A 23,242-nucleotide genomic window follows, 5' to 3' on the forward strand; every position below is an offset into this window, starting at 1 on the left:
CATTTGTTCACGCGACTTTTGAATTGTGAAAGAAGAAATGGCTGTGCGCAAAACCCCGCCGTGGTCAATAAACGAGGTGCAGACGGTCCTCTCGTTAGCGACGATCGAAACTATAAAGTCTCTCAGGAAGTGTCTCAGCTGTTGGCCGCAAACGGCTACCACCGGACTGACCAACAGTGAGGGAAAAGTAAAAAACACTTAAAAGTGACTCAGAACCATCAAGGAAAAGTGGAAGTGGTTCGACCAAATGGAGACCATTCAATTTCACCATTGATTGACATCCATATTTGTCCTCCTACAGGCTGCTGATGAGCTGGTTGTAGACGGGCTAGTCCTGGGGCTGACTGAGGGTCAATCTCATCCTCTTCTCCTCACTGTCGGACTCAGAATGGACTGGGACATGACACTGGTTTCATCCCTCTATCTTCTTGAACCTAAAAGCTATTACAAAAGAAAGAAAATTGTGGACATGCAATTCCTTATTCAACCACTAGGGGGTAAAAAGAAAGGTTGTGAAAGTTGCTCACTGTCCTCCTGTATTGAATGACACTGGTTTTGTGCCTCTATCTCCTTCAACAAAAAAGCTATTATGAAAATAAGGTTAATTTTGGACATGCAGTTCCGCATCCAACCAGTAGGGTGTAAAAAGAAAGGTTGTGAAATTTGCTCACTTTTTTTGTGCACTTTCTCTACAGTCCCTTACATACCGCTATGCCAAGACGAACTCTTCCCGGGGTAACTCGCATTGCGACAGCTTTTGCAGACTAATGCTCATAATATCAAGTGAAAATAATGAAAACAAGCTCGTGGAATATTATTAGATTTCCACGTTTTACAGTAATACTATTTTGGAAAGTATTTGCTAAGTCGTTTAGGAGTTATCGCCATTTTTCACTGAACGTGTCAGGAATATTGAAAACACAACTATTTTAACCCTATCTTAATTTATATATTTACTATTAATTCTCCTCCCTGCCCAGTAGGTGGCGATATGCACAAAGAATGAAAATCGCCAAAAACAAAAGAAGAAGAATTCTTAGAAGAAGAGTGCTTAGAGGGCTGTTTGAAAGTGGAGATTAATAGTAAAAAGGACTTAAATATTGATATGTTAGTTTAGCATACTTAGTTTAACTTCTGACAGAACTGACGTTTCAAAAGTCTGTGTTGTGTTGCCGCTAGCTTTAGCGCATTAGCCAAACTCAGTTCAACACTTACATCTCAAATAATGAACATATAGACACAACGTGGGTTAATGGTAAAGCATTCGTAAGGACACAACATGCAAAACATCACAAGCCCAAAATATTATGCATACAATTTAGGATGTGGTATATCCTATTGTAATTATTTTTTATATTATATGTAAAATTAGCACAATAATAATCATAATAATAATAATAATAATAGAATTCAGAAATAATACGATAACATACATAAACAAGAACATTCTATAAATAAATCGATACATATTCCCGAAATTCTCTCTGAACTCAAATTCCCACAATCCTCGGTTCGTCTCGTGCGCGTGTCCTGTTAGCAAACCGGACTAAACGTCACATTCCTGCATTCCCTCCCTCCCTGCGTGTGTGTGGATGGATGTGTGTGTGTGTAAAAGGGACGCAGGCTAATCTCTCCCGTCCCGTCCACCTCTCTGTCCCCGGGAAACACTCATGACAGGGCGGAATTAACCCCGGAGGACACCCGGTGATCCCCGCAGTCCTGATTGCAGATAGCGGGTGAGTATTTGCGGTTATTTGTGTGTGTGTTCTTAGGGGGCAGAAATGAAGAACTCGCCGGCTTTGGGTGTTTACTGTTAGCGTAACCGCGCTGTATTCTTTTCGCAGCCTGTAGTGACACAGCGCGACCGGATGGAACGTCTGTGATACATTGTAACAGTTCAATTGTGATCGGCAACTTTCTATCTTTTTGTTGATACAATGTGTCTCTTTGTTCTGCCGGCGGCGGCGCTTTGATCATTGACAGATGACATTACCCGAGCGTTCTAATTAAACCTGTTGGCATCTCTAGTCTCATCTGGTCAGTGCGTGCGTGCGTGCGTGCGTGATGTTAGCTTATTGCGGCTTGCTCGAAAGTCTCAAAACAGTACAAAGGCGCAAACTGGTCTCCTATGACATTTCTAAAACAATAAAAGTACAAATCATTTCAAGTCAATGTGATCTATTAGATGTGAGTGTTTAGTGGTTAACTACTGTAAAATCAAGTGTTGGCGTGTCATGCAATCTCAGTGCTTTAGAAACGGTGTGCTAACCGGATCTGGACACCGAGTTTCAGGTCTTGTTGGGCGATTACATCAGCTTTGAGGGTATCAGACTTGGGCAGGGCTGCACATGCACTCACGCATGGATCCAGTTAAACAGCCCTGCTGCTACCATCATCCTCCACGTCTTCATCAGTGACACGACACCACTGGACTGCAATCATGTTTTGGGTTTGACTCCAGTCTATATGTGCCATTTGCACAGGCTAACAGGTTATTCAATTCTTTGTGTGCCCACCTGACATTAACCAATAGTTATGTATAGGCCTTAATATGAAAATCTGTAGATTTAGAAATGTAAAGCTGAAAAAATAGACAACGAGTGGCAAAGTATACCTAAATAGTCTGTAAACAGTATATATATATTAATGAAACATCCCTGATTACATACAAATTGAGCTCAATGGACAACAGTTGTGGCATTAATGTTGATAACCACAAAAAATGACTTGCTGTTTTTAAAAGTATAGCTGTAAAGATGATTTTAAAGTGATACAAATCACTTACCAACCTTGTAATCCTGGTAAACGATGATTTAAACAACTTTACAGCTAGAAAAATGCGCAAGGTTTAACATAATTAAAGTAAGTGCTTTTATAAAATTATAAGGGATTTAAAAGGATTTCTCCAAAAATTGGCCCCATTCACTTCCATTGTAAGTGCCTCACTTTAACCCCTTTTTTACCTCTTTTTTTTTTTGTTTTTAAAGAAAAGGAGGGACGAGTTGAAATTGTGGTAATCAACAATATGCCACAAATGCTGCCGAGTGAGCTTAACATGTATGGAATCCATATATTCCTTTACATTGTGTTTATACAGATGATGAGGTAATATGGAGGTGGGATAATGCAAATCGTTTCTTAATGTGCAAATCATAATGCGTTTCTGTAGTTTAGGTGGTAGTTGATTTCTCTGATTCAAATACTGCCTGATTCAGCGTTTGAATCGATTGTTATGCTGACGCAGATTTGACATGTACATTAATGTAGTCTTCCTGGCAGAGATTGTCCTCTTTGGTTTCCTGTTTGCAGGACTATGGCCACTGTGCTGATGTGGTCAGTGATTGATGTATTCAGCAGAAGTGTAAAGGATCAATACTTTAAATTAGATCCGCTCATAAATGCTGTATTAGTGCATTATTTACAAGTAAATCTCTCTAAAGTCTTTTTAGAATATGTTTTCATATTCAGGATCATTTGCTGTGTCATTTCAGCATTATTACATGGTTATAGTAGTGCAGAACAATTTCTCATGGTGTCTATAGGAGTGCATGCAGCCACACTGTCATGCGTATGTTCATACTACAGCAGCAAATAGCAGTGCAGTTTTACCCTTTATTTACACTATAAACAAATCACTCTCTGACACTGCTTATCTGTGAACCGCCAGTCTGACTTAATCAATCTCTGAGCAATGGATGGTGTGAGTAGATGTAAAAGGTCACATTCTGACCTGTGTGTGAGTGAGTTCAGTGGTTCCTCTGTGAGTCATAATGGTGATGAATTCAACTCTTTAGACTCATGCCTGCTGATCTGGGGTCAGACCTCTACTAAACTGGTCTACAGCTGTAAAACTGGTTTAGAAATGTCCATACAATGCTCTGGAAATATGAGACTTGGTCTCTTTTTGTCTTTAAAAATGCTGTGTTGTTAGAAATGGGCAGGCACATGTTATGCAGAACATTGTAGAATTAGTCAAAAGTTTCAGTAGAGTTTCTGCATCTTTGGTGTTTGGACTCTTTATGATGCAGATGTATTTCTAAAATCCAAAAACTAGATATGGGTAAATGGGTGTTGCACTAAAGAGCCACGTGTGTTGATTGTGATTGTGAATAAATTAAGGGACGTTTATAGTTTTTGTACTTCGGACCTTTGTTTTGTTTGTGGATTAAGCGTCGAGACCCCAAATCTCTGGGATATAAACACTTCGGGCCTTACAAATGAAGATACAAAAAGGAAAGCTTGTTCAAAGACAGAATCTAAAATAATATTAAGATAACTTTAATACGGTGGGGGGGGAGATTGGGTAGCTCTGCGAGTATTGATGCTGACTATCACCCTTGGAGTCGCAAGTTCAATCCAGAGCGTGCTTAATGACTCTAGCCAGGTCTCCTTAGCAACCAAATTGGCCCAGTTGCTAGGGAGCGTAGAGTCACATGGGTAACCGCCTCGTGGTGGTGATTAGTGGATCTCGCTCTCAATGGGGCGTGTGGTGAGTTGTGTGTGGATCGTGGAGAGTAGCATGAGCCTCCACATGCTGTGAGTCTCCGCGGTGTCATGCACAACGAGTCACATGATCAGATGCGCGGATTGACGGTCTCAGCAGCGGAGGCAACTGAGATTTGTCCTCCGCCAGCCAGATTGAGATGAGTAACCGCACCACCACAAGGACCAAGTAAGTAGTGGGAATTGGGGAGAAAAGGACATAAAATAAATAAACTAAAATATATCTTTAATACTTCTGGACTTAAAGGCATCACAGAAAGTGTTGTTTTTTTCCCATTCATTTTTGAGGGTTGTGCATGTTTGCAGATAGTGAGCATGTTTACCTGCACATTCTTACACCGATTATGCTTAATAAGCCAACAACGTGTGTCGTCATATAAACGCATTAAACGGCTTTCCTTTATCAGTGTGAGGTCATAAACGGCGTAAGAACATACCGATCGACACGGATAGATTTTTGCCCATTTCTCTGATTTCTCATTGCATTTAAACTCCTTAAAACACTTTTCTTACCGGCTTAACTAATGTACACAAGTGTTGTGCGCATGCATCTTCAAGGATTGACGTCAAAAGCAGAGAATAAAACTATTATCTCAAATATCCCGTAAACGCGGATTTCAATCTTTGTCTGATCTTTGGGAGTAATCAGCATATTGGTGTGCATGTAAACAGGTTTAATGATGTCATTCTGACCACTAGTGTGATGAGGTTGACCCCTATTAAAACAAGCCTGCCAAATATTAACTTGTCCCAAGAGAATGAATGAATTAAATTGTCTAATAAACTCATCAGAAGATTCACGTGTCATTTCTGCTGAAAGATTTGTGGTAAATGTTGTGGCTTTTTATAGCAGTAGACTTTCGTTTCATTCCTTGACGTGCTCTGAAATGAGAATCGTGTCTCTGTCATCATAGTCCAATCGAAGTGGTTTAATTGGTTTCTTTTTGGACATTTGCCCTGTTTGCTTGGGTGAGACTGAATTGCATTCTTTAATATTTAAGTTTAGCTGGTCGACTCCAATATCATTGGACAAATAATAGTTGCCTAAATCATAATGACGTTCTTTACGATGGCAGAATCAAGGCATATCAAGCTTTTCACAATCACAATACATTTAGTTTTAATGCAGCTTTATCGTAAACCTCCAAATTAGTGCCCCAAAAGAGAAAGTAGAGATATAGCAGACAGTACGTATATAGTATGAGATGTTTTCCTGTACGAGAGGCTCTTTGTCAAATGGATCAGTGATGATAGGGCTGTTTTCAGTTTGGGTCCCGCCTACCACTGTCTGTCCAATCCCTGCTACCTTCATCATGCAGGAACAATCTGATTGGTTTGGTGTGAGGTGGAACGTGTCCACTTCCTGTTTCATTAGCCAATAAGAACTGCCGGAGCTCAACACATTCCGTTGGGATTCAGACCACATCATGAGTGTGTGACAGAGGCAGAGACAGCTGTGTGTGTGTGTGTGTGTGTGTGTGTGTGTGTGTGTGTGTGTGTTAGTAGTTCCTGCTGTAAAGTGTTTTGGTCCTGTAGTTTAAAGACGGTGGCTTTTTCCCTGCATAATTATATCATTGTGCTTGTTTCACAGAAAAGATCATTTTAAACAGAGCAGTGTTACACTGATTGAAGTGTTAATGGTAGTTCCACTGAAATTCTAGCAATAAATAGACTACAGTTGCAACTCTCACCCAATTCAAAGTAATTCCACACAGGAGGAGACCTTCCAGCAAAAGCTGTAAGGTAAATGTCCAAAGCATTTTTCTGCCCTCTTTTGACAGGAAATAATCGGCCCTGGTTATCAGTTTTTTCTTTTCTTTTCTTTCTTTTTCACCCCAAGTTGGGACGCCCGATTCCCAATGCGCTCTAAGTCCTCGTGGTGTCGTAGTGACTTGCCTCAGTCCGGGTACGGGAGGACGAATCTCCGCGTATGAGTCCGTCAATCCGTGCATCTGATCACATGGCTTGTTGAGCATGTTACCGCGGAGACGTAGCGCATATGGAGGCTTCACGCTATTCTACGCGGCATCCACGCACAACTCACCACGCGCCCCACCGAGAGCGAGAACCACATTATAGCGACCACGAGGAGGTTACCCCATGTGACTCAACCCTCCCTAGCAACCAGGCCAATTTGGTTGCTAAGGAGACCTGACTGGATTCACTCATCATGCCCTGGATTCGATCTTGTGACTGATGTCCCAATAGTGAATTGAAATGTTTTGATAATTGTTTTTTTTCTCTGTGGGTCTGAGCTTATACGGTATTTTTACAAGAAAAGACTAAAGCACTGAGAAGTTTATTCTGTGTTTTGCAGTGAAAGTGTCTGATGGTTGTAAAGTTGTGTATTGTTTTATTGTTCTGTTCCTCTAACACACACTGTTGGACAGAGATCTATTGTTTCTCTTGTTCTGGTACTGATGACTTCAGTTTTACCCGAACATCATCTCAAACTCTAAACATCCTCTCCACTGTGACCTGCTTTCTTACCTCCTTGCTGCTGTTGCTGATGTTTTTGAGTTTTTGCTTCATTTAATGAGATGTGTTGGACTGTTTGGCAGCTCAGCTGACCTTATTTTGACCCCCCCCCCCCAAAAAAAACCCTCTGCATTATGTGACATGTCATGTGATTGTTTGTGTAAGCCAGACAAAACAGCATGTATGTTTGTTAAAGGGGTAGTTTATCCAAAAATGTCCTTTTTTTAACTCTAAATCTTCACTTTAACTTTCACTTTCAGATGTAAAAGTGAAAGTGGGAATTTAGGGTAAACATGTACTGAAATCTTGATCTGTTTCTGTTCACGGCATTGCATTGGTGCTGATGTGACAGATGGGTGCTGGCATCCTCATGCCTGTCAATCACACATCCAGGCTTTGTGATGTCAGTTGTTCTGGAACATTCTCACAACTCATTCCCAAACACAGTGAAAAACAAACACACGGTTTAAAAATCTATTTAAAACGTGCTGACTTGTTATAAAGCCGCGTGAGTTTGGTCTCCACTTAAGTCTAGATGAAATTCAGCAAGTTTAGATGTTCAAATAATTAATTTTATCCCAGTTTGATCCCCTAGAAAGTGAAAACGCTTCTTTTTGTTTTATTAAATGAGGGGCGTCATTCAAATAAATGAGTGACGAATCCATTTTTAAAAAAAATTTTTTTTTGTGGTAATCAACATTATGCAACAAATGCTGTTAATTGAGCATTAATTGTTTTGAGTTGTTTTTTTTTTTTTATTTAACATTGTTTGCAGTTGATCCAAAAGTCCATCATAATGGACTGTTATATAATATTGACTTTATAAGGTATGTGTTCGTCACCATAGTAACTACAGAAGAGCACATAATGACATCAATGGGGGCTCTTCCAGAAGTAATGACCAATAAACATCCAGAGACACAAACAACAACAGAGTAACACGTGTGAGATTTAAATATTGCAGTAAACATGAACTACAGTGTACGTAACTGATATTACAAATAAGATGAAACATAACTATTCCCATAAAATATAATGAAATGTAATGGGTCACGCAGGGAATTCTGGGAACGCCAATTACGTTTTTTTACTGTAATTTTAACAATAATTTACTGTAAGAATTACATGTACTCTCTTGTTAAACAATCTACATTTTTACCATTAATTATAAAGGAAAATCGTACTTTTTACATGTAAAAACGACTGTATTGTCTTTTAAAATATATTAAAACATTGTACTGGATATTTTACAGTTAATATTTGTTAATCAATTAACATATAGATTTTTTTTTTATAGTGTACAATTACATTTCAACATACCATTGCATTATTTTTATTAAATATTAAACCGTTATTTTATTCAAATCCTCATATTGGAGTTATATTTGGTCAAATAAAGTTCTGCATCACAGTATTAATAAAAGCATTGATGAAAATTGTTATTCTGTACAAAAGCACTCTTGCTTGTGATGTGCTGATTAAATAAAATGTAATTATTTTATTATTATTATTATTAGCATTTATTTTTATTATTTATAGTACTACATTTACATTACAACAAATTTGACTAAAGTTTTATGAGTTAAATCTCAACTTTTGTGTGATTTTAATCACACTAGGACATCACAATTTAAATTTGATGACTTGTGCATTTATTTTGTAATTTGATCCCAAATTTGTCAAAGTCCGTGACGTTCAGCGTTTTATGGTTAATTCCAGTGTTAAAATCTCTGTGTTGGACATCAGCTGACTACAGAAGCAGTTTGGGGTTTCCTAGATTTGACGCTCATTTTGTGTTGTTATTTTGGCTAATCAAGAGTGTAATACTCTCAGGTGCGTTCAACACATTTCATGTGATGCACACTATCCTGAGCGATTAATACAGAGAGAAAGGTGAATATTTTATAATACTTTGAATGTTAATGGCTTAAGTTCATCTGATAGTGAGTTCTGAGGTTATATCTGTCAGTGACGCCTGTTTGAACTCATTTGCATGTCTCTTGAACGTTTATGAAATGTGAAAGTGTGATAGTAGTCTGGTAGTAAACAATGTTTTGCTTATATTGCACCAGGGCAAAGTTTAGTGATGCCTTTGAACTTCCCGTCAGTGTATTTGAGGTGTGTACATGTTTGGTCGCATGATCGCGTCTGTCCTCTTTGTGTAATAAACCGTAAAAGAGAGAGACACAACAGAATGGATGTAACTTTTTGTCATATTTCTGATATGAAAATAATGTTGTGTGGGATTAGATTTTTTCCCCATTGTGATTTCATGGGATGGTGATATATTACAATATGGTTAATATTTATTTTCACTGTCACTGAGGCCTGTTACATTTACATTTATGCATTTGGCAGATGCTTTTATCCAAAGTGACTTACAGAGCCCTTATTACAGGGACAATCCCCCCTGGAGCAACCTGGAGTTAAGTGCCTTGCTCAAGGACACAGTGGTGGCGGCTGTGGGGATCAAACCAGCAACCTTCTGCTTACCAGTTCGGTGCTTTAGCCCACTACGCCACCACCACCACTCCACATTACATCAGCAGGTCATTCACACTCTTCAATGTGCCAACTTGTTCCTGCACCAACTTCTCTCCTTCAATGTACTCTAAATGAAACCTGGTGCTGACCCATGTCTATTGGAGAATTACAGGCCTATTTCCAAACTTCCATTTGGGGCCAAGATCCTTTCGAGAGTAGTTGCGTCCCAAATTCAGGAACACCTGAAGTCTAACAATCTTTTACTTAATACACAGCACAGAAACCTCTTTATTAAGGGTAGTACATGACCTTCTCATTACTGCAGACACCGGTTCACTCACCATTCTTCTTCTGCTCGATCTTAGCTCAGATTTTGACACGGTCTCCCATAAAATCCTTCTTACTCTTCTTTTAGCTATAGGCATCTCCAGCACTGCTTATCATTGGTTAGTGTCCTATTCACAAGGTAGGCAGCGGTATGTCTCAGTGCAGAATTACAAATAATCAATTGCTTTCTGTTTTAAGAGGCGTCCCACAAGGGTCAGTGCTGGGCCCCCTTCTTTTCGCAGTTTATATCCTTCCACTTGGCGAACTTATAAGAAACATGGCCTTAGTTTCCACTGTTATGTGGATGACACCCAGAGTTATGTTAGTTATTGCTCATCAACACCATTTCCACCACCCTCACTATCTGCGTGCCTCCATAATTTAAGACATTGGTTGGATGCTTTAACTTCTTGAGGCTCAATGCAGAGAAGACTGATATTTTGATAATGGGACCCAAATCATTGGTATCACGCTGTTCAGACCTTACCTTGGATGTTGATGATACTGCCATTAAGCCCTCGCTCACTGTTCGTAACCTTAGGGTGATTTTTTGATACATGTTAATAACATTATAAAGACGTAATTTATTCATTTACACCATATTGCCCGTCTCCGACCTCAATACGAAACACAGAAACACTAGTCCATGTGTTCATCCCCTCTAGATTGGATTATTGTAACTCACTCTTCTATGGTTTACCAACTAAGGCCCTAAATCACCTATAATACATCCAAAATTCTGCAGCTAGAGTTCTTCTAGTAAAAAGTCTGCACACATCACTTCCATTCTGCAACAGCTCCATTGGCTACCAATTACATATCACATTCAATATTAGATATTGTTGATAACTTTCAAGGCACTTCACACACTTGCTCATCAGTACCCTTATATTCTCACTCGCACTCTACGGTCTGCTGGTGAATATTTCCTGTTTGTCCCGAAGTTCAGGTTGTCTTTAATGGGAGGCAGGTCATTTTGACTTCTCCTCGGCTTTGGAATGCTCTCCCACAACCTCTTCGGGAACTCGCCACCTTCCTCCTTTAAATTACATCTAAAAACTCATCTCTTCACTCAGTGTTATCTCTCGGCTGCTTGTTAGGGATTTTTTTGTTTTTTGAAATGTATGTTTTATCTGTCCATTTGCTGTATTTGCTCTCATGTAAAGCAACCTTGGGTTCAAGAAAGGCACTATATAAAATAAATGTAGTATTATTATTTTGATTATTATTAAAGTAAATTTTAGAGTAGAGAAAATGTTATGTATTGTAGTGTTGGGTTCGAGTCCACCTTAATCAAGTCCAAGTCTTTAAACAATCGAGAGTCGAGTCAGAGTCCAAAAGGGGCTGAGTCGAACTCGAGGTGGAGTCCATAACAGGCCGAGTCCGAAAGGGGCCGAGTCGGACTCCAGTCCTAGTCCAAAAGGGACCGAGTCGAACTCTAGTTGGAGTCCATAACAGGCCGAGTCCAAAAGGGACTGAGTCAAACTCTAGGTGCAGTCCATAACAGGCCAAGTCCAAAGGGGCCGAGTCGGACTCCAGTCCGAGTCCAAAAGGGACTGAGTCGAACTCTAGGTGGAGTCCATAACAGGCCAAGTCCAAAAGGGGCCGAGTCGGACTCCAGTCCGAGTCCAAAAGGGACCGAGTCGAACTCTAGTTGGAGTCCATAACAGGCCGAGTCCAAAAGGGACTGAGTCGAACTCTAGGTGGAGTCCATAACAGGCCAAGTCCAAAAGGGGCCGAGTCGGACTCCAGTCCGAGTCCATAACAGGCCGAGTCCAAAAGGGGCCGAGTCGGACTCCAGTCCGAGTCTATAACAGGCCGAGTCCAAAAGGGGCCGACTTTTCGTAGTAAGCGTGAGTCTGATGAAACATGTTCTTTTTAATAATTTGCAGAGTTGTGGAACGTACTTTTAAAAGTGTACTTGCGTTATTGATATTTCTGGTTTAGAGTGGCAGAGGCGAATGGTGACCCCTTTCTCGCACAGACATACAGCACGGGAAAGAAAATTCTAAAAAGCGACTAGCGACAAATCTAGTGACTTTTTGGATAAACCTTAGCTGCTTCCGTAGAAGAAAGTCACCAATACTGCCCCTCGAGCACGTGGTTTTGCTTTCCTGCCTGGACTGTAAATATGCACATAGGTGTTTTGTGGTAAATATGCACATAGGTGTTTTGTGGTAAATATGCACATAGGTGTTTTGTGGTAAATATGCACATAGGTGTTTTGTGGTAAATATGCTCATAGGTGTTTTGTGGTAAATATGAACATAGGTGGTAAATATGCACATAGGTGTTTTGTGGTAAATATGCACATAGGTGTTTTGTGGTAAATATGCTCATAGGTGGTAAATATGAACATAGGTGTTTTGTGGTAAATATGCACATAGGTGTTTTGTGGTAAATATGCACATAGGTGTTTTGTGGTAAATATGCACATAGGTGTTTTGTGGTAAATATGCACATAGGTGGTAAATATGCACATAGGTGTTTTGTGGTAAATATGCACATAGGTGTTTTGTGGTAAATATGCACATAGGTGTTTTGTGGTAAATATGCACATAGGTGTTTTGTGGTAAATATGCACATAGGTGTTTTGTGGTAAATATGCACATAGGTGTTTTGTGGTAAATATGCACATAGGTGTTTTGTGGTAAATATGCACATAGGTGTTTTGTGGTAAATATGCACATAGGTGTTTTGTGGTAAATATGCACATAGGTGTTTTGTGGTAAATATGCACATAGGTGTTTTGTGGTAAATATGCACATAGGTGTTTTGTGGTAAATATGCACATAGGTGTTTTGTGGTAAATATGCACATAGGTGTTTTGTGGTAAATATGCACATAGGTGTTTTGTGGTAAATATGCTCATAGGTGTTTTGTGGTAAATATGCACATAGGTGTTTTGTGGTAAATATGCACATAGGTGTTTTGTGGTAAATATGCACATAGGTGTTTTGTGGTAAATATGCACATAGGTGTTTTGTGGTAAATATGCTCATAGGTGTTTTGTGGTAAATATGCACATAGGTGTTTTGTGGTAAATATGCACATAGGTGTTTTGTGGTAAATATGCACATAGGTGTTTTGTGGTAAATATGCACATAGGTGTTTTGTGGTAAATATGCACATAGGTGTTTTGTGGTAAATATGCACATAGGTGTTTTGTGGTAAATATGCACATAGGTGGTAAATATGCTCATAGGTGTTTTGTGGTAAATATGCACATAGGTGTTTTGTGGTAAATATGAACATAGGTGTTTTGTGGTAAATATGCACATAGGTGGTAAATATGAACATAGGTGTTTTGTGGTAAATATGCACATAGGTGGTAAATATGAACATAGGTGTTTTGTGGTAAATATGCACATAGGTTTTTTGTGGTAAATATGAACATAGGTGTTTTTTTGGTAAATATGCACATAGGTGTTTTGTGGTAAATATGCACATAGGTGTTTTGTGGTAAATATGAACAGGTGTTTTGTGGTAAATATGCACATAGGTGTTTTGTGGTAAATATGCACATAGGTGTTTTGTGGTAAATATGCACATAGGTGTTTTGTGGTAAATATGCACATAGGTGTTTTGTGGTAAATATGCACATAGGTGTTTTGTGGTAAATATGAACATAGGTGTTTTGTGGTAAATATGCACATAGGTGTTTTGTGGTAAATATGCACATAGGTGTTTTGTGGTAAATATGCACATAGGTGGTAAATATGCTCATAGGTGTTTTGTGGTAAATATGCACATAGGTGTTTTGTGGTAAATATGAACATAGGTGTTTTGTGGTAAATATGCACATAGTGTTTGTGGTAAATATGCATCATAGGTGTTTTGTGGTAAATATGCACATAGGTGGTAAATATGCTCATAGGTGTTTTGTGGTAAATATGCACATAGGTGTTTTGTGGTAAATATGAACATAGGTGTTTTGTGGTAAATATGCACATAGGTGGTAAATATGCTCATAGGTGTTTTGTGGTAAATATGCACATAGGTGGTAAATATGCTCATAGGTGTTTTGTGGTAAATATGCACATAGGTGTTTTGTGGTAAATATGAACATAGGTGTTTTGTGGTAAATATGCACATAGGTGTTTTGTGGTAAATATGCACATAGGTTTTTTGTGGTAAATATGAACATAGGTGTTTTTTTGGTAAATATGCACATAGGTGTTTTGTGGTAAATATGCACATAGGTGTTTTGTGGTAAATATGAACATAGGTGTTTTTTGTGGTAAATATGCACATAGGTGTTTTGTGGTAAATATGCACATAGGTGTTTTGTGGTAAATATGCACATAGGTGTTTTGTGGTAAATATGAACATAGGTGTTTTGTGGTAAATATGCACATAGGTGTTTTGTGGTAAATATGCACATAGGTGTTTTGTGGTAAATATGCACATAGGTGTTTTGTGGTAAATATGCACATAGGTGGTAAATATGCTCATAGGTGTTTTGTGGTAAATATGCACATAGGTGTTTTGTGGTAAATATGAACATAGGTGTTTTGTGGTAAATATGCACATAGGTGGTAAATATGAACATAGGTGTTTTGTGGTAAATATGCACATAGGTGGTAAATATGAACATAGGTGTTTTGTGGTAAATATGCACATAGGTGTTTTGTGGTAAATATGAACATAGGTGTTTTGTGGTAAATATGCACATAGGTGTTTTGTGGTAAATATGCACATAGGTGTTTTGTGGTAAATATGCACATAGGTTTTTTGTGGTAAATATGAACATAGGTGTTTTTTTGGTAAATATGCACATAGGTTTTTTGTGGTAAATATGAACATAGGTGTTTTTTTGGTAAATATGCACATAGGTGTTTTGTGGTAAATATGCACATAGGTGTTTTGTGGTAAATATGAACATAGGTGTTTTTTGGTAAATATGCACATAGGTGTTTTTTTGATAAAGCGTATAAAATGCTCGATAAGTTATTGCTTCCTGCATTGCTATTAATCAAGATTGCAATCCCGAACGAATGACTCTAATGAGCCGATTCCAGAACGAGTGACCAGTGTTGTAGTACTCGAGACCGGACTCGATCCAAGTTTTGGTTTGTGAGACCACAATCGGAGTAATTACTGGATGGTTGTTGATATGACAATGTTTGTCATATCAACTATAATTGAATTAATAAAATATCTTGATTAGCGGGATCTATTCTGTTAAAATCTGAAATGATCTCATCATTTGGTAATAGTCTGCTAAGGGCAGTATATCCAATAAGAATGACATTTGTTGTTTGCAAATGTTTCTTCCTGAAAAATGCTAAATTAAACATTATTGAACCGTAATCGTTTGGAGGGATCGGAATCCGAGCCGGAATTGTTTAATCCCTTACTATTCCCATCCCTACACAGTACTTGCAGAAAAAGGAACAAAGAAACACAAGTGTGCGAGTGTGTGTTCAGCTGCTCGCTGTGTTTAATTTACAGCAAAAACCCAGCACAACCAGCACTGCAGTAAAATGTGCTGTGTTGACTGATGGAGTCTGTCTGTCTGCAGTTTGATCACCCTACAGCAGCGAGACAGCAGCATCAGACCACCCGTCTGTCTGCAGACGCTCAGAGACAGAGAGAGAGACAGACAGAGAGAGAGACAGACAGAGAGAGAGACAGAGAGAGAGCAGGGGGGTGGAAAAGGACAATAGATGATTGAGAGGAAGAGGACAAGAAATCAAGGGAGAGAGAGAGAGAGAGAGAAATGAATGGAAGCATATGTTTAAACATACAACGTTGAAACAAAATAGAAACAGAGGTGAGAGAGAAAGACAGTCTGCTGTAGTTGTGTAGTGTGTGTCGGCCGGCTCTTTGTTGTCTGGGTTCAGTAGTGTGTAAAATTCTCCACGTGTGTTCGCTCAAAACAGCTGTTTGAACAAAGAGCTCACAGACACACCCCGCCGGTGACATCATGACAGCAGTGACATCATCAGCACTCCCACAACACGACCACAAAACAAATGAAGTATGTCCTCGTCCTCATTTTGAAGTCAACGTGAATTCACTTTGTTCTTGCAAAAAGTTAAGGGACAAAGAAAGCTCTCCAGATTACGACGGGATTGTAAAATGAATATTAAATGGAAATCTTTGTTCATTACCTTTTAGCTGTTGAGGCTGCTGCCATATTGGTTCTTTTCACATGAAGAAATTGTTCATATATTAGGAAGTAGGAAATAACAGTACACACGTCCAGCAATCATGGATGGCATGTGTGTGTTAATATCAAATGAAACTAATTGCACATACAGTGATGGTGAATTAGACATTTACTCATAGCACACGTGAAGTTGCTCTCACGCACATGTGCGGATCCAGCGCGAGCAGCAATCTCCTCACAGTTTAAATGGCCTGGATCGTCAAACTTTTGATTCTGAAGTTGTTTATAGTAGTGTTGTCAAAAATACCGGTACCCCTGTACCAAGTCGGTACTCAAACAAAATATTAATTACGATACCAGAATTTCTGAAGGTACCGGGGTACTGAGTACCGGGCCAGGTAATTTGAAGCTGATGAAAACGGAAACATCACAGATCTGCAAAAACATATTTGTAAACGCTGCTTTCGCAATTTTCTGACAAAAGGAGGAAACTTAATAAAACACCTGAAAGACAGACACCCGGATTTATTCAAGCAACTAAAGCAGGCGAGTTTAAAAGCATATTATCATTTGCGTTAGGCCTGAAACGTTTAGTCGACATTATCGACATCGTCGAAAATGATGTCGAGAAAAATGTTTGTTCGTTGACGCGTGAGAGCAGCAGTTCACGCCTGATGGAGGACGAATTACACCGATCAGTCCAGATGCACTCCAAACTTTCACAGTTTATTTTATGTAGATCCCAAAGTATTAGGGAATGATTAAAAAAAAGTACATTCAGGAGCATGTACCGTTGAGGAATAAGCGGAGGCGGAGCTCTTTAAAGGAAACATCCCGGCGTAACATCTTAAATGCTTTAAAATTGCTTTATTAAAGTTCAAATAATACAGAAGCAGATCATGTTAATAACTATAAACTCAGAAACTGGCATTTCTCTGTGTGGTCGGCGCCTCTTCTATGAGTTGCGCGAATGTCCCGATCTCAGGGGGAGAGATTGAAACCATACCGGCTGAGAGAGACTCCGCCTCGGTCGCTCCTCCCTCGAGCGCACACGCTAAATGCAGTTAAATTAGAACACGATTGCTCACGACTTATTTAATCATAATATCTATATACACTCACCTAAATGATTATTAGGAACACCTGTTCAATTTCTCATTAATGCAATTATCTAATCAACCAATCACATGGCAGTTGCTTCAATGCATTTAGGGGTGTGGTCCTGGTCAAGACAATCTCCTGAACTCCAAACTGAATGTCAGAATGGGAAAGAAAGGTGATTTAAGCAATTTTGAGCGTGGCATGGTTGTTGGTGCCAGACGGACCGGTCTGAGTATTTCACAATCTGCTCAGTTACTGGGATTTTCACGCACAACCATTTCTAGGGTTTACAAAGAATGGTGTGAAAAGGGAAAAACATCCAGTATGCGGCAGTCCTGTGGGCTGAAAATGCCTTGTTGATGCTAGAGGTCAGAGGAGAATGGGCCGACTGATTCAAGCTGATAGAAGAGCAACTTTGCCTGAAATAACCACTCGTTACAACCGAGGTATGCAGCAAAGCATTTGTGAAGCCACAACACGCACAACCTTGAGGCGGATGGGCTACAACAGCAGAAGACCCCACCGGTACCACTCATCTCCACTACAAATAGGAAAAAGAGGCTACAATTTGCAAGAGCTCACCAAAATTGGACAGTTGAAGACTGGAAAAATGTTGCCTGGTCTGATGAGTCTCGATTTCTGTTGAGACATTCAGATGGTAGAGTCAGAATTTGGTGTAAACAGAATGAGAACATGGATCCATCATGCCTTGTTACCACTGTGCAGGCTGGTGGTGGTGGTGTAATGGTGTGGGGGATGTTTTCTTGGCACACTTTAGGCCCCTTAGTGCCAATTGGGCATCATTTAAATGCCACGGCCTACCTGAGCATTGTTTCTGACCATGTCCATCCCTTTATGGCCACCATGTACCCATCCTCTGATGGCTACTTCCAGCAGGATAATGCACCATGTCACAAAGCTCGAATCATTTCAAACTGGTTTCTTGAACATGACAATGAGTTCACTGTACTAAAATGGCCCCCACAGTCACCAGATCTCAACCCAATAGAGCATCTTTGGGATGTGGTGGAACAGGAGCTTCGTGCCCTGGATGTGCATCCCACAAATCTCCATCAACTGCAAGATGCTATCCTATCAATATGGGCCAACATTTCTAAAGAATGCTTTCAGCACCTTGTTGAATCAATGCCACGTAGAATTAAGGCAGTTCTGAAGGTGAAAGGGGGTCAAACACAGTATTAGTATGGTGTTCCTAATAATCCTTTAGGTGAGTGTATATGTCACTGTGCATTTCTTATCATGAAGAAAATTGTCAATATGCAGCTTTATTAATACGAGAGCACTTTGCACATTAGTTTATAAATAGTTTTTATTCATTCTATTGTATGCTTGTTTATTTAGTTTTTGTTTTTTAGTACTTGGTAAAAAAATTATAAGTTGAAAAAGTTTAAGCAAATATTATATAAGTGTTCAAAAATCTTATATAAGTGTTTTGTTATAATTCAAGAATAATATATTTAAATGAAAGTGTTGCTCAATGGCATATTTCTGTTCTTAGTTCTGCTGCTGATGTTTTGTAGACATTGTTATTAAGTGTTGCTTAGTAACATGTTTTTGTGTTTTACTTTGATACTGAAAATGGTATCGAGTACCGTGAAATTTCAATGGTATGAAATTTTGGTACCGTGACAACAATAGTTTATAGGATACACGCAAGCGCTCAATGCGAAGAAAACACTGGATTTTCTAGATGTTTGTGAATTACATCCTTTTTAAATGAGATCTGCATATTTTCAGACGGTATATAATAGAAGTTGTACTTATATTTGCCTTTTATCATTAGAAAGGTTAAAGGGAACTGTTGAGCGTTTCACAGGATGCTGGATCTGCTCAAGTTTTGTGAGGTTGGTTTATTACATCCGTTTAAACAAGATTTGCTCATATTTGCATACGTTATATGATATTATACCACGGGTCTGTTGAATGCTTGAATCTGATTGGTTCATGGACGTTCTAATGTGTGCAATTGCTATGAAGTAGATCCAGGTCTTGACCGCATAACAGTTCAATATCACTTCGCCAAATAATTTCAATTATTTCAAAGAGCCCTACAGGCTACCACATCAAAATATCCAATTAAAACAAAGACCTTGGTTAGAGTAAATCGGTTAAGAACGTCAAAACAATGTCCAAAATATCCGACATATATTTCAATTTCGTTTAAAAAGAGCCCTCGCGCTCCCTCGCCGCCTCCGCACTTACAAACACACGCACGCAGACGGAGACTCGAGTCGCAACCAAAAAAATAGAGCCGCACCCCCGCGACTTGATCAATACAATAAGTTATATTATCCGAAATAACTTTTAATGTTTCTATATATTTTGCCCTAATCAGCCTCTCATAGCTGTAGTGTAAAACACCGCTACCCCCCAGCCACCCCCCCCGTTTCACACACACACACACACAGACAGACAGAGAGAGAGAGCGCGCACACAAGCAAGCGAGTGAAGCAGCGCAAGCATCTGTTGCTAGTTCTAACGTGACGTTTTCGAATTAGCAACAAAGGCTCCGACTGTATTAAAACAAGACGCTGAATATGTGGCGGAAGAAAGTAGTTCCACTCACGAGAGCGTTTTAGGGATGAAATTAGAAAATGTTTTGAGATAAAACCCTGAACGATGTCTTCAGGTGTGGTAACTGTGGTATAAGTGGAATAATTGACTCCGGCCCGTTGAATAGTTCAAAAATAATGCACACCCGAGGTGCAACAGCTGCGTCGTGACCGCATTACCACCTCGGGTGTGCATTATTTTTAATCAATTCAACGGGTCATCGTCAATTATTCCTTAATTTAGTTTTATTGATATTTGCCTATTTATCATTAGACAAGACAGTTAAAGTTTACAGGGAACTGTTGAGGCGAGAGAGGGAGAATGAAACAGGTCGAGCACTTTAGCATTATAAGCTAAATGATTTCCCAATCATGCAGTGCTAGAGAGTAGTACTCTAGAAATGCAAGGTTTTTGGTGGAGGAAAGCGCTGTTCTACTGTGCATGCGAGATGTAAGTCAAGCTAAATGAATGCATTTTCAACCATGAACATATAAGCTGTAAGAAGTGTGTTTTAATTGTTGCTGTGTGGCTTATGTTGACAGCTTCGATTTCATCCGTTCATTAGCAGAGATCGCATCTGACCACCTGGGGCTGTGATTTATTTGAGGGAGGACATTCTGTGTGTCACATCATTGTGAAATAATCCACCTAATGAGACCTCAGTTCATCAATATGTTTCGAATCTTTCCCCTAGCGCACTCGTATATGATGGTTTGATTTTGAAAGCACCGCCTGCAAACTTGTTTATCAGTTTTCATTCACACTGTTATTTTCTGGAACCCATTCAACTTAAAGGAGACTTATTGTGCTGTGTCTGTCTGTCTGTTTGACTGTCTGTCTGTCTTTCTGTCTGACTGTCTGTCTTTCTGTCTGTCTGTCTGTTCTGTCTGTTTGACTGACTGTCTGTCTATTTGACTGTCTGTCTGTTTGACTGTCTGTCTGTCTGTTTGTCTGTCTGTTTGACTGTTTGACTGTCTGTTTGACTGACTGTCTGTCTATTTGACTGTCTGTCTGTTTGACTCTGTCTGTTTGACTGTCTGTCTGTCTGTTTGTCTGTCTGTTTGTCTGTCTGTTTGACTGTTTGACTATCTGTTTGACTGTCTGTCTGTCTGTCTGTCTGTTTGACTGTCTGTCTGTCTGTCTGTTTGACTGTCTGTCTGTCTGTTTGTTTGTCTGTCTGTCTGTCTGTTTGACTGTCTGTTTGACTGTCTGTCTGTCTGTTTGACTATCTGTTTGACTGTCTGTCTGTCTGTTTGACTGTCTGTCTGTCTGTTTGACTGTCTGTCTGTCTGTCTGTTTGACTGTTTGACTGTCTGTCTGTCTGTTTGACTGTCTGTTTGACTGTCTGTTTGACTGTCTGTTTGACTGTCTGTCTGTCTGTCTGTTTGACTGTCTGTCTGTTTGACTGTTTGACTATCTGTTTGACTGTCTGTCTGTCTGTTTGACTGTTTGACTATCTGTTTGACTCTGTCTGTCTGTTTGACTCTGTCTGTCTGTTTGACTGTCTGTCTGTCTGTTTGACTGTTTGACTATCTGTTTGACTGTTAGACTATCTGTCTGTCTGTTTGACTGTCTGTCTGTTTGACTGTCTGTCTGTCTGTCTGTCTGTTTGACTGTCTGTCTGTTTGACTGTCTGTCTGTTTGACTGTCTGTCTGTTTGACTATCTGTTTGACTGTCTGTCTGTCTGTTTGACTGTCTGTCTGTTTGACTGTCTGTCTGTCTGTTTGACTGTTTGACTGTCTGTCTGTCTGTCTGTCTGTTTGACTGTCTGTTTGACTGTCTGTCTGTTTGACTGTTTGACTGTCTGTCTGTCTGACTGTCTGTCTGTCTGTCTGACTGTCTGTCTGTCTGTCTGACTGTCTGTCTGTCTGTTTGACTGTCTGTCTGTTTGACTGTCTGTCTGTCTGTCTATTTGACTGTCTGATTGACTGTCTGTCTGTCTGTTTGACTGTCTGTCTGTCTGTCTGTCTAGACATCATATCTCTGGTTATTTCGTTGGTTAGGAAAGTTGATGAACTTGTATACAAATGATCAATAAAACTCTAGAATGATTTCTTAGGTGTTTATAAATAATGTTATTGATATACATCAGTCGAATTAGATCTCGTTACAGTACTTGAATATATATTTTTTAAAATCTCCCCAATTTGTAACGCCCAATTCCCAATGCGCTTTAAGTCCTCGTGGTGGCATAGTGACTCGCCTCAATCCGGGTGGCGGAGGACGAATCTCAGTTGCCTCCGCGTCTGAGACCGTCAACCTGCCCATCTGATCACATGGCTTGTTGAGCGCGTTACCATGGAGACGTAGTGCGTATGGAGGCTTCACGCTATTCTCTGTGGCATCCACACACAACTCACCACGCGCCCCACCGAGAGCGAGAACCACATTATAGTAACCACGAGGAGGTTACCCCATGTGACTCTACCCTCCCTAGCAACCGGGCCAATTTGGTTGCTTAGGAGACCTGGCTGGAGTCACTCATCACGCTCTGGATTCGATCTTGCGACTCCAGGGGTGATAGTCAGCATCGATACTCGCTGAGCAACCCAGACCACTTTCATAAAGTTTTTTGCCAAACTACTTATTTATTTTTTCTTGAGTCATAATATTTCTCAGTTCTTTACAGAATTATTTCTTCAGTAGCAGAAAAACAAAATCAGGCTCCGTGTAATCTTTAGCTTTTGTTAGTTTGTTTGTTTAAATGTTTACACAGGCTGTGGGTCATTTCTAAAGGAGATTCCTTCCAACAGGGGGAACCGGCCCACATTATTGGGGTCATGTAGGGTTCACAGATTACTGGTGTAACAAAGAACAACCACTTAAACCAAATAAATGATCTGAAATATGAGCAGATCTGGCCTTATATAAACCCGAGCACTGTGTCTGTGTTGAAGCGGTTGTGTAATTGTGGATGTGTGCTCTGAGATGTTGCTGTTTGTATTACAGTTATAAATCCTATTTGCTTGGCCCACACGCCACTTAATACCAGATTACACTCTCCCTTTCTCCCTCTCTCTCTCTCTCTCTCTCTCTCTCTCTCTCTCTCTGCTCTCTCTCTCTCTCTCTCTCTCTCTCTCTCTCCTCTCTCTCGTGCTCCCTCTCTCCCTCGCTCTCCCTCCCTCTCTCACTCACTCTCTCGCTCCCTCTCTCTCTCTTGCTCCCTCTCTCTCTCTCTCACTCTCTCTCTTGTGCTCCCTCTCTCCCTTGCTCTCCCTCTCTCTCTCACTCCCTCTCTCTCTCTCTCTCCCCCTCTCTCTCTCTCTCTCTCTCTCTCCCTTGCTCTCCCTCTCTCGCTCCCTTTCTCTCTCTCTTGCTCTCTCTCCCTCCCTTGCTCTATCTCTCTCTCTCTCTCGCTCTCCCTTTCTCTCTCTCTCTCTCCCTCGCTCTCCCTTGCTCTCTCTCTCTCACGCGTGTGTGTGTGCGCGCGTGTGTGTGTGCGTTCGCGCGTGTGTGTGTGTGTGCGTGCGAGCGCGCGTGCGGGGAGCGGTAGTGTAGCGGTTAGCGCGCTGCGCTGTGAACCTGGCGACCAGAGTTCGATTCCCGCTCATGGCCAACACCAGTGACGATTATCTGAACCGGTCCCGGGCCTCCCCTAAGTTGACTCAGCCTAAAATGTGTACCTGGTGCGGTGTGTAAACATCGCCACTGGGGAGACA

At 40.2% G+C, this 23,242-nt stretch overlaps 1 protein-coding gene across 2 annotated transcripts in view; it reads left to right on the forward strand.

The window, feature by feature from the left end:
- Positions 1-1,590: 1,590 nt before the first annotated feature.
- ctif (CBP80/20-dependent translation initiation factor) overlaps positions 1,591-23,242 on the forward strand; it is a 79,912-nt gene continuing 58,260 nt past the window's right edge. For both annotated transcript variants that reach the window (XM_052104296.1, XM_052104297.1), the window contains exon 1: positions 1,591-1,736. The gene's annotated coding sequence lies outside the window, so the exon portion shown is untranslated. The remainder of the gene's footprint in view (positions 1,737-23,242) is intronic.

This window comes from Xyrauchen texanus, chromosome 34 (assembly GCF_025860055.1).
Source record: "Xyrauchen texanus isolate HMW12.3.18 chromosome 34, RBS_HiC_50CHRs, whole genome shotgun sequence".
Lineage (NCBI taxonomy): Eukaryota > Metazoa > Chordata > Actinopteri > Cypriniformes > Catostomidae > Xyrauchen > Xyrauchen texanus.